General features: G+C 43.4%; 1 protein-coding gene across 2 annotated transcripts in view; it reads right to left on the bottom strand.

Annotated features, from left to right (window-relative positions):
- Window positions 1-7,656, bottom strand: part of Thsd1 (thrombospondin type 1 domain containing 1) — a 33,974-nt gene extending 26,318 nt beyond the window's left edge. The window contains exon 1 of one of the 2 annotated variants that reach the window (XM_076913892.1): window positions 7,384-7,656. The gene's annotated coding sequence lies outside the window, so the exon portion shown is untranslated. The remainder of the gene's footprint in view (window positions 1-7,383) is intronic. The other variant, XM_034520434.2, reaches the window with a different exon arrangement.
- Window positions 7,657-12,519: the final 4,863 nt, after the last annotated feature.

Raw genomic sequence — 12,519 nt, 5'->3', positions numbered from 1 at the left:
GAATACCAAAGTAAAGCAAAAAATAAAGCAAAAAGTCCACAAAAAACACCATTGAATTTATTTTGGGTTGGTCAACAAGCTGTAACCCAATCCTGGCCCTTGAGGGTTTACCTGATGGCATAAGATCTGTAGCTGGGCACTGTCTCCCCTATTGTTCAGAACATCCATTGATAGTCCTCATATATGTTTATGTTTTGGGAAGCTTCTGTGGTATTAGGTTTCCATATCACTTTTTCAAGTGTCCCTCCACATGTTTCCCCCTTTACCCCACTCTGCCCAGAAAGAGGAAATAGAAGATATTTCTGCAGAGATAAAGGGAAAAGTAGAGAAGGAGGATTAAATATGGAGGCACCTAACCTCTGTGATTACTGAGACTGTTGCACACATTCCGAAGGCTTACAACCCATCAGTGCCATATAAAAGAAAACATATAATATTTGTCTTTTCAGGTCTGGATTAACTCACTCAGGATGATTTTTTTTCTAGGTCCATCCATTTACTTTTAAATGTCATAATTACAGATTTTAACAGATATTCCATTTTAAAAACATATTTAACAAATACTCTATTGTTTAAATGTACTGTTTTCATTATCCACTCATCAGTAGACGGAGATCTAGACTGTTTCCAATTTCTGCGTATTATGAGTAGAACAGCAATGAACATGGATGAGGAAGTGTCTCTAACAAGGCAGAGTCCTCTGGATAGGCCCTGGATCTTGGGGTTGAACAATTCCCAGCATCCTGAGGAACCTAAGGATGTTGAACATTTTAAAAATTCTCCGTCACTGTGTTTCATCCTTTGAGAAATTTGTGGTTGGTTCTGTGCCTCTTTTTTGACTTGGTTATTTTCTCATTTGGTTTTTTTTTTAAGTTTTTTTTTTATATAGATTCTAAATTCTAGATACTAACTCCCTATAGACATATAACTGGTAAAGATCTTTTCCTGTTCCGTAGGCTGCTGCCATGCTCAAATGATGGTATCATTGATGGTTTGCATATGCTTGGCCCAGGGAGTGGCACTATTAGAAGGTGTGGCCTTGTTGGAGTAGGTGTGTCACTGTGGGTGTGGGCTTTAAGACCCTCATCCTAGCTGCCTGGGAGCCAGTCTTCTGTTAGCAGCCTTTAGATGAAGATGTAGAACTCTCAGCTCTGCCTGCACCCTGCCTGCCTGGATGCTGCCATGTTCCTGTCTTGATGATAATGGACTGAACCTTTGAACCTGTTGTAAGCCAGCCCCAATTAAATGTCATCCTTATAAGAGTTGTCTTGGTCATGGTGTCTGTTCACATCAGTAAAGCCCTCACTAAGACAGTGTCCTTACTGAAGCCCTTCTGCTTCTGGGGTCCCGTTTATTGTTGGTCGTAGTGCCTATGCTATCAGTGTCCTGCTCAGAAGTTCTTTCCTGTGCCAATGAGTTCAAGACTATTCATCCCCTTTTGCTTCCATCAGAGCTAGGGTCTCTGGCCTTATGTTGAGGTCTTTGATCTATTTGAAGTCGAGCTTTGTGCAGGGTGATAGATACGGAAATAATTTTCATTCTTCTACATGCAGATACCCAGTTTGGCCAGCACCATTTGTTGAAGATGCTGTCATTTTTTTACAGTGTGTAATTTTTGTCAAATGTCAGAAGACCAACACTTAATAAATGACCACAAAGCTTCTGTATACCAGCATTTGAACCAAGCATCAGACTACAGAATGTGGAGAAATGTTGACCCATTCTCCATCTTACAGATGGCTAGTGTCTAGAATATTCAAAGAACTCAAGAAACAGATCAAGAAAACAAATAATCTAATTAAAAATGGGGCATAGGACTAAACAGAAAGTTCTTTAAAAATGAAATACAAATGGCTTAAAAAATGCCTTTAAAAATGTTCAACATTCTTAACCATCAAAGAATGGAAATTAAAACTACTTTAGAATTGCATCTTAAGCTCAGTCAGAATGGCCAAGGTTAATAAAACAGCACATGACAAACAGCAAATGACAGCACATGCTGGCCAGGGTGCAAGTAAAGGGGAACACTCACTGCCTGCCAGTGGGAGTGGGAACTGGTAAGGTCACTATGGAAATCAGTGTGGAGGTTCCTCAAAAATCCACAGAAGATCTAGCTGTACCACTCTTGAGCATATACCCCAAAGACGTGTGCTGGCTAGTTCTATGTTAACCTGATATAAGCTAAAGTCATCAGGCAGGAAGGAACCTTAGTTGAAAAAAAAATACCTCCATAAAATCCAGCCTTAGGGCATTAGTGATTGAAGGGGGAGGGCCCTGCCCATTGTGAGTGGTGTCATCCCTGGGCTGGTAATTCTAGGTCCTATAAGAAAGCAGACCAAGCAAGGCATGATAAACAAGCCAGGAAGCAGCACTACCAATGGCCTCTGCATCAACTCCTGCCTCCATGTTCCTGCTCTGTTTGAATTCCTGGTCTGACTTCCATCATTGATCAACTAAGGATGTGGAGACATAACTCACATAAACCCTTTCTTGCCCAGCTTGGTTTTGACTATGGTGGTTCATTAGAGTAACGGGAGCCTAAACTAAGGCATTTTATTAAACTCTGCATTTTATTCCTGTGGTACTTGTTTATCTGTGTCCATTACTGCTTTCATTCATAATAGCTGGAAATTACAAACAGCCTGCATATCCACCAACTGATGATTACATAATGAAAATGTAGTAAATCTACATGATGGAATATTATTAAGCTTTTCAGTAAAATGGGATTTGCAGGTAAATGGATGGAGTTGGGAATGACCGTCGTCGTGAGTGAAGTAGTTTGGAGCCCAAAAGACAAATAGTGTGTGTTTCCTCTTATATGAGGATGTTAGCTTTTAAGGCTTAGATATATGGGTGTCAATTAGAATAGTCACAAGCTTATGTAGCTAGTGAAGGACTAAGAAAGAGGAGACAATCTTCCAGGAAGTGGAAAATAGAACATAGTATTATAAAGAGATAAAGGGATAAAGTTGGAGCTTTAACTGTACAGGGTGATGGGGGGACGGGATAAAGAAGGGAATATGGGGAGGGACCACTCATCCTAGAGGGCTTTTGAGAAGCCAAATGAAGCCTCCTGCTGTAGATACTTCCTTGTATACATATATGGAAAGGATTTGAATGGAGTTACCATCTACTGGGGGGGGGGGGGACAATGGCCAACTAGAAGTCTTACGTCACTGAGTAAAGCTCCCAATGCCAAGAATAGATGACATTCTGTTGAGCTGTTGGCCAAAGGAGTCCCCCAAACATCACAGACTATTATCAAGGCTATTGGTTGCTCCCCATAACCTACTGGTGAGGCCTCATTGCTGAAGGCACAACTTACATATGCCGTCAGACATGGAGCCTTACCAGAAGCTTCCCCTCTTCTGACTGGAGTTTATGGTACTGTGCACATCACTCAAGGACCATCATCAGTCATCAGTCACAACTACAAACCCTGTGACTGACAACACTGACCTGTCTGCAGCGTATACTGGTGCAACATTGGCATAAATATGGGGGTGACCAATCTCTTTCTGACTAGATTTAAGGGCCCTCCATGACATGTCACACATATCTGACACTGCTAACGTGACCAAGAACCTAAGGCTAGATTGATCATGAGTCTTAGGGGGAAAACCTTTTATTCTGCTGAAGAAACCCAGCAATAGAATCACTCCTAATGAAATATTGCTGTACCCATGATCAGTGCCTTGCTTGCTTCCATCAGAGGATTAACACTGAAGCTCACAGCTGGGCAATGGGCAAAGAGTGAGAGACTTTGAAGCACTCAGTCTTAAATGGATGTCATCATCAGATCCCTCCCCTCAAGGCTCAAGGATCTACGTGGAAGAAGAGACAGAAAGATTGTAAGAGCCAGAGGTGGTGGCTCCAAGGAAACCATGTCTTTCAAACAGGGCTGGTACACACGTGAACTCACAGAGACTGTGAAGGCATGCACAAGATCCACACAAGTCCAAACCAGACAAAAGTGGACACAAAGTCTCCCCAACTAACCAAGATGCTATTAGCAATTAATATCTGCTGGGAGAAGGAAAATCAGGTTTTTCCAATGGAGTGTCACTGGGTATAACAGCCATACTCCAGGACTGACCCTTTCTCACGAGTAGCTGGCCAAAACAACATGAACCCCGTGGATAGTGTGTGCTTTTTGTTTTGGTAAATTTTTTATCACTTATTTTTTGCTCATTTGTTTTGATTTTTGTTTTTGTTTTTGTTTTTTTGAGAGTCAGAAAAAGAACATGAAGGTGGTTAGGGAGAAAAGTCAGAGAAGCTTGGGGGGAGAATATGATTAAAATATATGGTATGACAAAATTATTTTTATGCAGAAAGTGAGAGACCTTGAAAGACTCAGCCTTAAATGGGATGTCTCCATCAAATCCCTCTCCTCAGGGCTCAGGGAACTGAGAATGAGGAGACAGAAAGACTATAAAGACAGAGCAGATGGGGGACAGCAAGGAATTGAGGGCTTCTAGACACAACAGGGCTGGTGTTCACATGAACTCACAGAGATAGAGGCAGTCTGCACAGGGTCTGCACAGGTCTGCATAAAATGAATCCTAAGCTGAGAGAAGTAGACACAAGTCCCCATCCCTAACCCAGAAGCCATCTCCAATTGATAGCCATTTGCAAATGAAAATTTAGTTTTTTCCAAAGAAGTCTCACTGGGGAAACAAAACACACACTAAGGGCGAGGCCCCATGCCCCGCAGTAGATGCCAGCACAAGAGGAACTCAGTGCCATCTTTGGAGACCCTTTGTTTCATTATGTTAACTCATGGCTTTTTTAACCTTACAGGTCCTTTACCTATATATTGTAATTCTTCTGGTTTTCAGTTTTGATAGAATCCCTTTGTATGTAAATGTGTCTCTTTGTCTATATATATTTCTTGTGGATTTTTCTTTGGCTCTTTTTCTTGTCTGGTTATTTTGTCATATTCCGATGCTTTTTGATTTATCTTACTGCATGTTATCTTATTATTATTCTTAGTTGCCTGTTTTCTAACAAGAGACAGAAAGGGTGTAGATCTGGATGGGAGGGGAGGTGGGGAAGGACTGGGAGGAGTAGGGGAAGAGGAAACTGCAATCAGAATACATTGTATGAGGAAAAATTATCTATTTTCAATAAATAAAAAATGTTTTTAAATTTAAAAAAAATGAGGAAAAACCCAAAACAATAGATACTCAGTTTATTACAACATAATGTGAGCTCCATCTGGCCCTGCTTTTCTTGTTTGGGTAGTCTAAGGAGAAAACAGACAAATAAAAATTACCAGCTCCTGTCAGTCTTCCAAGCCTTGGTGCTGATATGCATCAGGGGATGGCTGATTCACGCAGCAATCTTCCCAGACCACGTAGGTGGGCAAGGGAAGACCTTACCCACCTGTGGTTCCCGGTGAATTGTCGGAAGGGATACTGTACTTTGATAGAAATACCAGAGAGCTAAAGAATAAGTCTTGTCACTTACAGGTAGTTTTTTCTTACTAGAATCTAGCAAACAGTTCTATAAACATAACCAAATATATGTTTGTGGTTTTTTTGTTTGTTTGTTTTTGTTTGTTTGTTTGTTTGTTTGTTTTTTGTTTTTTCGAGACAGGGTTTCTCTGTGTAGCCCTGGCTGTCCTGGAACTCACTCTGTAGACCAGGCTGGCCTCCAACTCAGAAATCCGCCTGCCTCTGCCTCCCAAGTGCTGGGATTAAAGGCGTGCGCTACCACCGCCCGGCAAATATATGTTTTCTTAATGCTAACAGTCCCTTGTTATTCATAGATAACCATTTCCCTGTGGCCTCATCCAGGCCAGGAAAGCATTCTACCACTGAGGTGCATCTCTACCCTAGGTATAACTTTGCAAACACAGACTCCATACCTTCTGATAGGAAGGCAGAACTGACAGAGTTAAGCAGGCTGATTGAAATAGGCCACCACTCAGTGGGGAGGAAACTGGTGAGTCTCCGTTAGCTTTTGTTCAGTAAAAGCTGGTAGAACAAAGGAATCTCTGCACTTCCTGGAAGCAGGTTTAAGTACGCAGATGACTGGCTCCCTTCCCTCCTCAGCACACCAAAAAAGAAAATGTTGTTTTAGTGGAACTCATCATGGATTTGATCTAATCACTACCTCGAATTTGGATTGGCGATATGGCCGAAGACTGCCAATGAGAGACTCAGGGGAAGCATCCCATGGTGGCCCCAGCACAGGAGGATGACTTGAGCCTAGGAGTCTGAGGCCAGCCTGGGCAACATAAGATCCCAGCTAGCAGCAACCTCTGGAAAGATGAGCTCAGCTTTCTCTGATGCTCACTTCTCCGAGATAATATTCTTCTTAAACCTCTTTCTCATAACCGATTCTGTGATTACATTTTCTTGCTTATGAAGATGGGTGGTTAAATACAGACTTGTGTGATGATCTGTACTTAGAGCCTAACAGAGATGGAATTATAGAACGCAGTCTACCTGAACATCATGACATGCATTATGATAATAATTATAATAAGCCTCTAAAATGGGAGGGGGCGCCACCTGATTATTACTTTTTTCACCATGTCCCCAATTCCCTGAGTAGTTGCTGAGTAAAATGTTTAGTGTGAGAATCATTTTAAGAAAACAAGAAGTTGGGAACATTTTCAAGATGTTTGAAATACGTGTATAGGGCCTGGGTTTTAGGTCAGCAGTAGAGGGCTTGCCTAGCTTGTGAGAGACCCTGCATTTGAACCTTTGGAGCTAAGAGGCGTCACACAAAGGTTTACAGATAAACTGTAAAAGCCCTAGCCGAGAAAATGGAGAAAAGTGTGTGTGTGGATATTCTCAGTGGCTAACGGCATCATCTCCCCTTAAAGCCATGTTTTTCAGAAAGCAGCTAAGTAAATGTTTCATAGCCGCCAACAAAGGAAAATTAATTTATATCCACAGGACACTGTTAAAGAACAAAGGGAAGGAAATAAAAAGAATAGAAGGAGAAACAAAGTGATTTTACAAGCAAAGCTTCGGCGTATATCTAGAAATAATGTTTGTAAGGAGGAAATCCTGATCCCAGAGCTGCGCTGGTGAGCAAGCTTTCCCTATCCCGATGGCTGGCTGGGTGGAGCTTCCACGTGAAGCCCTGCTCTCCCACCAACTCACTTTCCAAAGGTGTCTCAAGTTCACGCATGCAAACCCAGCCCAAAAGCCCAGCGGTAGTCATAAAACTTGTTACTGAGGTCATTGCTTATTGTTAGTATCCCAGAAAGACTTCTTTCTGGAAAGTCACAATCGTATGTCGCAACGCTGAGTTTCCGAAGGTCCCAATCTGAACTCCTGCCTATGTGAGTCCCGTCCTTCGGCCACGCCCGCGCCAGGTGCCCGCCCTGGTCGTGGGCCACCTGCGCTTCGTTCGGATCCTTACCTCTCTGGTCCGGTCTGGCTGGCACGGTGGAAATGAGAGGGAAGCCTCAGCGGCCACAGGGTGATTGAGCGAGCATCTCCTGTCCGGCTGCTGCACTCCCGGGTCCAGAGCTCGGGCACCCTCCCAGTCTGCCGGGACCACGCCCCGAGGCGGGCTCTCAGAGGGCGGGGGTCAAGCGCAAGAGGTCCGCCCGCCCCCACTCCTGGGCAGCGCATCTTCCTTTCCAGCCCACCCCTAGCTTGCCCTGCAGCCACCCGACAGGAAACCTGCAGGAAACTCTGGGTCCAGAGGCCCTGCGAGGAGGAGGAGGTGTGGTCGCTGCCAGTGCAGCACATATTTTACACCCACAGTCCACCTCCCCGCTGCAAAGACCCAGCGCTTTACGGGAGAGCCAGCAGCCTCGCCCTTAAACCATTCACTTCTCCCCCATGTCATTTTCTTTTGGGGGGTCACAAGAAGAGCCACTAAAGTGGCATGGGGAATCTGTAAACTTGCTCCCCAAATATCACTGGAGTTTCAAAGGACTATACTTCAGGTAAAGTGCGCTTTCCTTTCTCTTCCTCTGGAGCAAACCTTGGTTAATTATATTAAAAACAAACATTTTTAAAAGTCTACTCTGCGAGTATTTTCTTTCTGAAAGAACGGGAGGCTACGTTTCACATGGTTTAACAGTTGTGCTTGTCATCCAGCGATGTGAAATGAGCTTTCTTTTGCGTGTAACAACCACTTAACAGACACATTTAGTAAGAGAAATCAGAGCGCAGACTCTAGAGGGCTAGCGCCCAGCAAGAGGTACCAGGAAACTCTGGAGGAGTGAGCATGTTAGGACTGAGTTGTGTGGATTTACTGTGCATGTGTCAAACCCATGAGACTTAAGAGTTGGATGTGGGGCACATGCCTGTATTCTCAGCAACTGGGGAAACAGGATTTCACGTATCTGGTCAGCCAGGACTGTATAAATGAGAGCCTGTTTCTGGAAGCAGACCGTGGGTGAGGCAATTCAGATCAGCAGGGGATCTCTTGCTTAGCAAGTCGGTGAGGGGGGGGGGGGGCTGCTGCTGCTAATGGTTTGCTTGTAAATTTCACCTCGAGTTTTGAATATGCCGTTGATCTTAAAAGACAGCATAGTCACTTAGATGTCATCAAAGTTCAAGTTTTTCTAGGCTCTAATCAGCCAAGTGACCAAGGAAGCTCCGGCTGTCATCTGTTCTCACTGCCAAAGATGTGCTCTGTTAGTCATTCATCAGCTCTCGGAAGGATTCCTTTCAAATACGTGCCTGGTATACAAGCATCAAATAGTTCTGGGACTATTGGTTTTGAAAACAAAAATAATAAATAAATAAATAAATAAATAAAATAAAATTAAAATCTCAGTGGAAGGGCCTGTGGAGAGTTCATCGGGTACAGTCTTACCGCCACACTTGATCCCAAGAAGCCCCGAGTTGCTCAATTCCACCTTTTCTCTGCTATAAAAGGTATATAATAAAGTTTTGTGGGGATTCAGGGACACATAAAAGGCAACTTGCTCTGTATTAACCTTCCCAAATGCACTCTCACCAAAAAAATCTTCCTTTGGTTGTGAGACTTAAATATTACATGCATTTTAAGCTTTATTGAGACGGCTCATCATTTTTATGTTAATTATAGTTACTGACAAACCGACTATCCTGGCTAGTTTTATGTCACTTCGACACAAGCTAGAGTCATCTAAAACCTCAATTTTTAAAATGCTTCCATAAAAAAAAAAAAAAAAAAAAAGTTACACTACAGGCAAGCCTGTGGCTCATTTCCTTAATTAGTTATTGTTGGGAGAGGGCAGGGGGAGGCCCCGCCCATTGTGGGTGGGGCCATCCCTGGACAGATAATCCCGGGTGCTACCAAACAGCAGGCTGACCAAGCCAGGAGGAACAAGCCAGTAAGCAGCACCCCTCCATGGCCTTCGCATCAGCTCCTGTCTCCAGGTTCCTGCTCTGATTTACCTCAGTGATGGACCATACTGAAATAAGCCTTTTTCTTCCCATACTGCTTATGGTCGTGGTGTTTTATTACAGCAAGAGAAACACCAACAAAAACCCCGTATTTGTAGGAGATGAACATGATAAACATCTTTTCTGAAATAAAGGTAACATAAGAGGAAGGAAAAGCTTCCTGAAGGACAGTGGTGTGACCTCGGTGCTGAACTCAAACTGGCTTTTACCATACACTGAGTCCTGGCTAGGAAGACAGCTCAGTGAAAAAGCACACTTCACCTAGCCTGCGCAGGGCCCAAGGATCTAACCCTTACTCACTGAACTCTCTTTGTGAGTCAGCAAATATTCTGCTCACCTGTGCAATTATAAACTTTATACACTTAATAACCACCTGTATACAAATGTTCTTTATTTTAATAAGCAATGGTCTGGAAGTAATAATGATTTCACACCAGGACACAAGGGAGCACGGAGATGACCCAATTTTCACACTGTAATAACAGCTTGTGAAATCGGGATCTTCTGTGTGAGCAATCTGACTTCTCAGGAGTGCCTCTTACATTGTGGGTATGGTTCATGCCTTAGCATCTGAGTAAGGCAGGGCAGATCTCAGACAGGCAGAGCTGGTTGAGAAGCCTCCTGGAAGGAAGGACCTGTTAAGCTGAAAGCCACTTAGTGAATTTAACAATTACAAGTGTGCTGTGTACATTCGATGATGTCGGACAGTGAGGAGTCAAAGGAAGTGCCACATGGCTGGCTGTAGAGAGGCCCTAAGTGAATGTGTTCTGACGTGGGCACAGCCTGTCCATGACTGAGAAGCCAGCTGGCCTGTCATAAATTGGCAAAGCTGTTACCCATATGGGTCAGCCTCAGGAGCCCGAATATGAGTACTTATGAATAACTGATCAGTTTGCACAAAGACCAACCCTGCAGCTTCCTCCTGAGGGGTAAGAGATGAGACTGAGAGTAGCTACCCCCTGCTCCTGTACTGAAAAACATTCTGAGGTTCTGGGCTGTGAGGGTGGCAGTGGTCACAGAGCTCCAGCGGATCCCAGCTTCACAGTACATGTTATCCGTGCATGTGTGCTTCACAGTACATGTTATCCGTGCATGTGTGCTTCACAGTACATGTTATCCGTGCATGTGTGCTTCACAGTACATGTTATCCGTGCATGTGTGCTTCACAGTACATGTCTATGCAGTGTGTATTTCACAGTGCATGTAATCTGTGCATGTGTGCTTCATAGTATATGTTATCTGTGCATGTGTCTCCTTTCCTCATTCCTTCTCCTCCCCTAGCCAGGGTTCTGGAACCTGAGCCACCTAGGATGTGACAAGTGGCAATCTTTGAACTTAAAAGAAACTTGGTATTTTCTTGTGGCCTCAAAGCAAAAGTTAAAAGAACAAGACCAAATAGAGTTAAATATACAGGGAAGACAGCAACTTTTACAAACTTTAAAAATAGAGCTATATATCCAGGAAATGGGGTTTTCTATGGCAGGATGGACGGTACAAGGCTTGGTACGATTTAGTCTATTATGGGTGAGTGGAAGTCAGTAAGGAATGAAGTCTGGACAGACCAAGGCACACGCCAGAAACAGGACTGTCTTCATGAGTGGGCCACTGGCAAGAGGACATGTTTGGGGGTCTATGGGACCTCAGTTGCCAGTAACTCCAAAAGAGGTAACCTGTTCTCGGCACTAGGCTTTCTATTGGTTATCCTGTGGTGTTTGCCACACACCCGAGTCATAGAACATGGAGACATCAAGCTGGTACTCACTTGGAAGCTTCATCCCTACGTCTATAACACTGGAATGTTCTATGCATGCCACCAGAGGAGAAAAGGAATCACCAATCTCACTGAACTGTGAGTCCTGAGAGCTTAAGAATTACTGGCCAGGCAAGGCATGTCCACTGGTCCAGTAGGGGATCAACTGTCATGGAAGCTGACAACCACATAGCCTGCTCTACAAGTTCAAACCCATACCTGGCACTGTTATCAATCTCAAGAACCTGTAGCTAGGCAGGTCATAGGCCCCAGGGGAGAGCCTACCACTATTACTCTGCTAAGTGGACACAGTATTAAAGTTCTCCTAGTGACTTATCATGATGCCCATAGATTAGTGCATTTCTCAACCCTCATCAGAGAAGCTTCTTTTTGAAGTAGATAGCAATTAACAGAGACTCAAGACTGTTCAAGGTGCAGAGAGTAAGAGACTGGAATTCTCAGCCCTGAACATGACATCTATATCATATTCCCTCCTCCAGAGGTTACAAGGTCACAGCAGAAGTAGGGCTAAAAGACTGTAGGAGTCAGAGGCAGAGGATGGATATAAGGAAATAATGTTTCCTGGATATAGCAGGGCAGTTGCACATATGGATTTACATCAGTTGAGATGCACAAGATCTGCACAAGCTCAAGCCAGCCCAAACCTCAGCATGGTGACGGGAGTTGGGCTGAGGTCCCATCCCTGTCAGTCTATAGCTGCTGGGAAGAGAGTCAGCTTTCTTTAAGGTTTACAGCCCCTGATGGGTTAATCACCCATCAGTAGGGGCTATACATCCAGGAGTATAGGAGGCACAGAAACTATACTTGATGGGTTTTAAAGAGAGAGACGGAAGGCAGGGAAAGAGGGGGTTGACTCTGGGAGGAGTAGAATGGGGGATTAAGACTGAAATGCATTGTATGAAATTCTCACACAACTAATAAAAATAAGAAAAAAATTACAAAATAAATTGATAAGGTTCCTTAAACCAGGTGTGACAGCATATACCTGCAATCTCTACCTTTAGTGAAAGTTGCTTTTGTGGCTATTTTCCTAATGAGGTCACCTTCTCAGAGTTTCTTACATAAAATTATAAAATAAGTTATAAAAAAATAAAGTCTTTTAAACCACACATATGGTCATATGTGTATGTATATATATACACACATTATATATTATATAATATATAATATATGTTATCTATTATATCAAGATCATTTATTCAGTAAATATTTGTTCAATGCTTACTGTGTGCCAAACTTTGTCCAGACTCTGGAATATTCCCCATGAACAAGTCAGGAAAACCTGTCTTTGTTAAGCTTGCCCTCTGGGTCTATTATAAAGGGCAGGACTAACAACAGATTTGTATGAGTCCAACCACAGCTATTGGTCAAAAGGGC

This window comes from Arvicanthis niloticus, chromosome 16, assembly GCF_011762505.2.
Source record: "Arvicanthis niloticus isolate mArvNil1 chromosome 16, mArvNil1.pat.X, whole genome shotgun sequence".
Lineage (NCBI taxonomy): Eukaryota > Metazoa > Chordata > Mammalia > Rodentia > Muridae > Arvicanthis > Arvicanthis niloticus.
The sequence above is the reverse complement of the archived record's forward strand: the minus strand, read 5'-3'. Positions and strand labels throughout refer to the sequence as shown.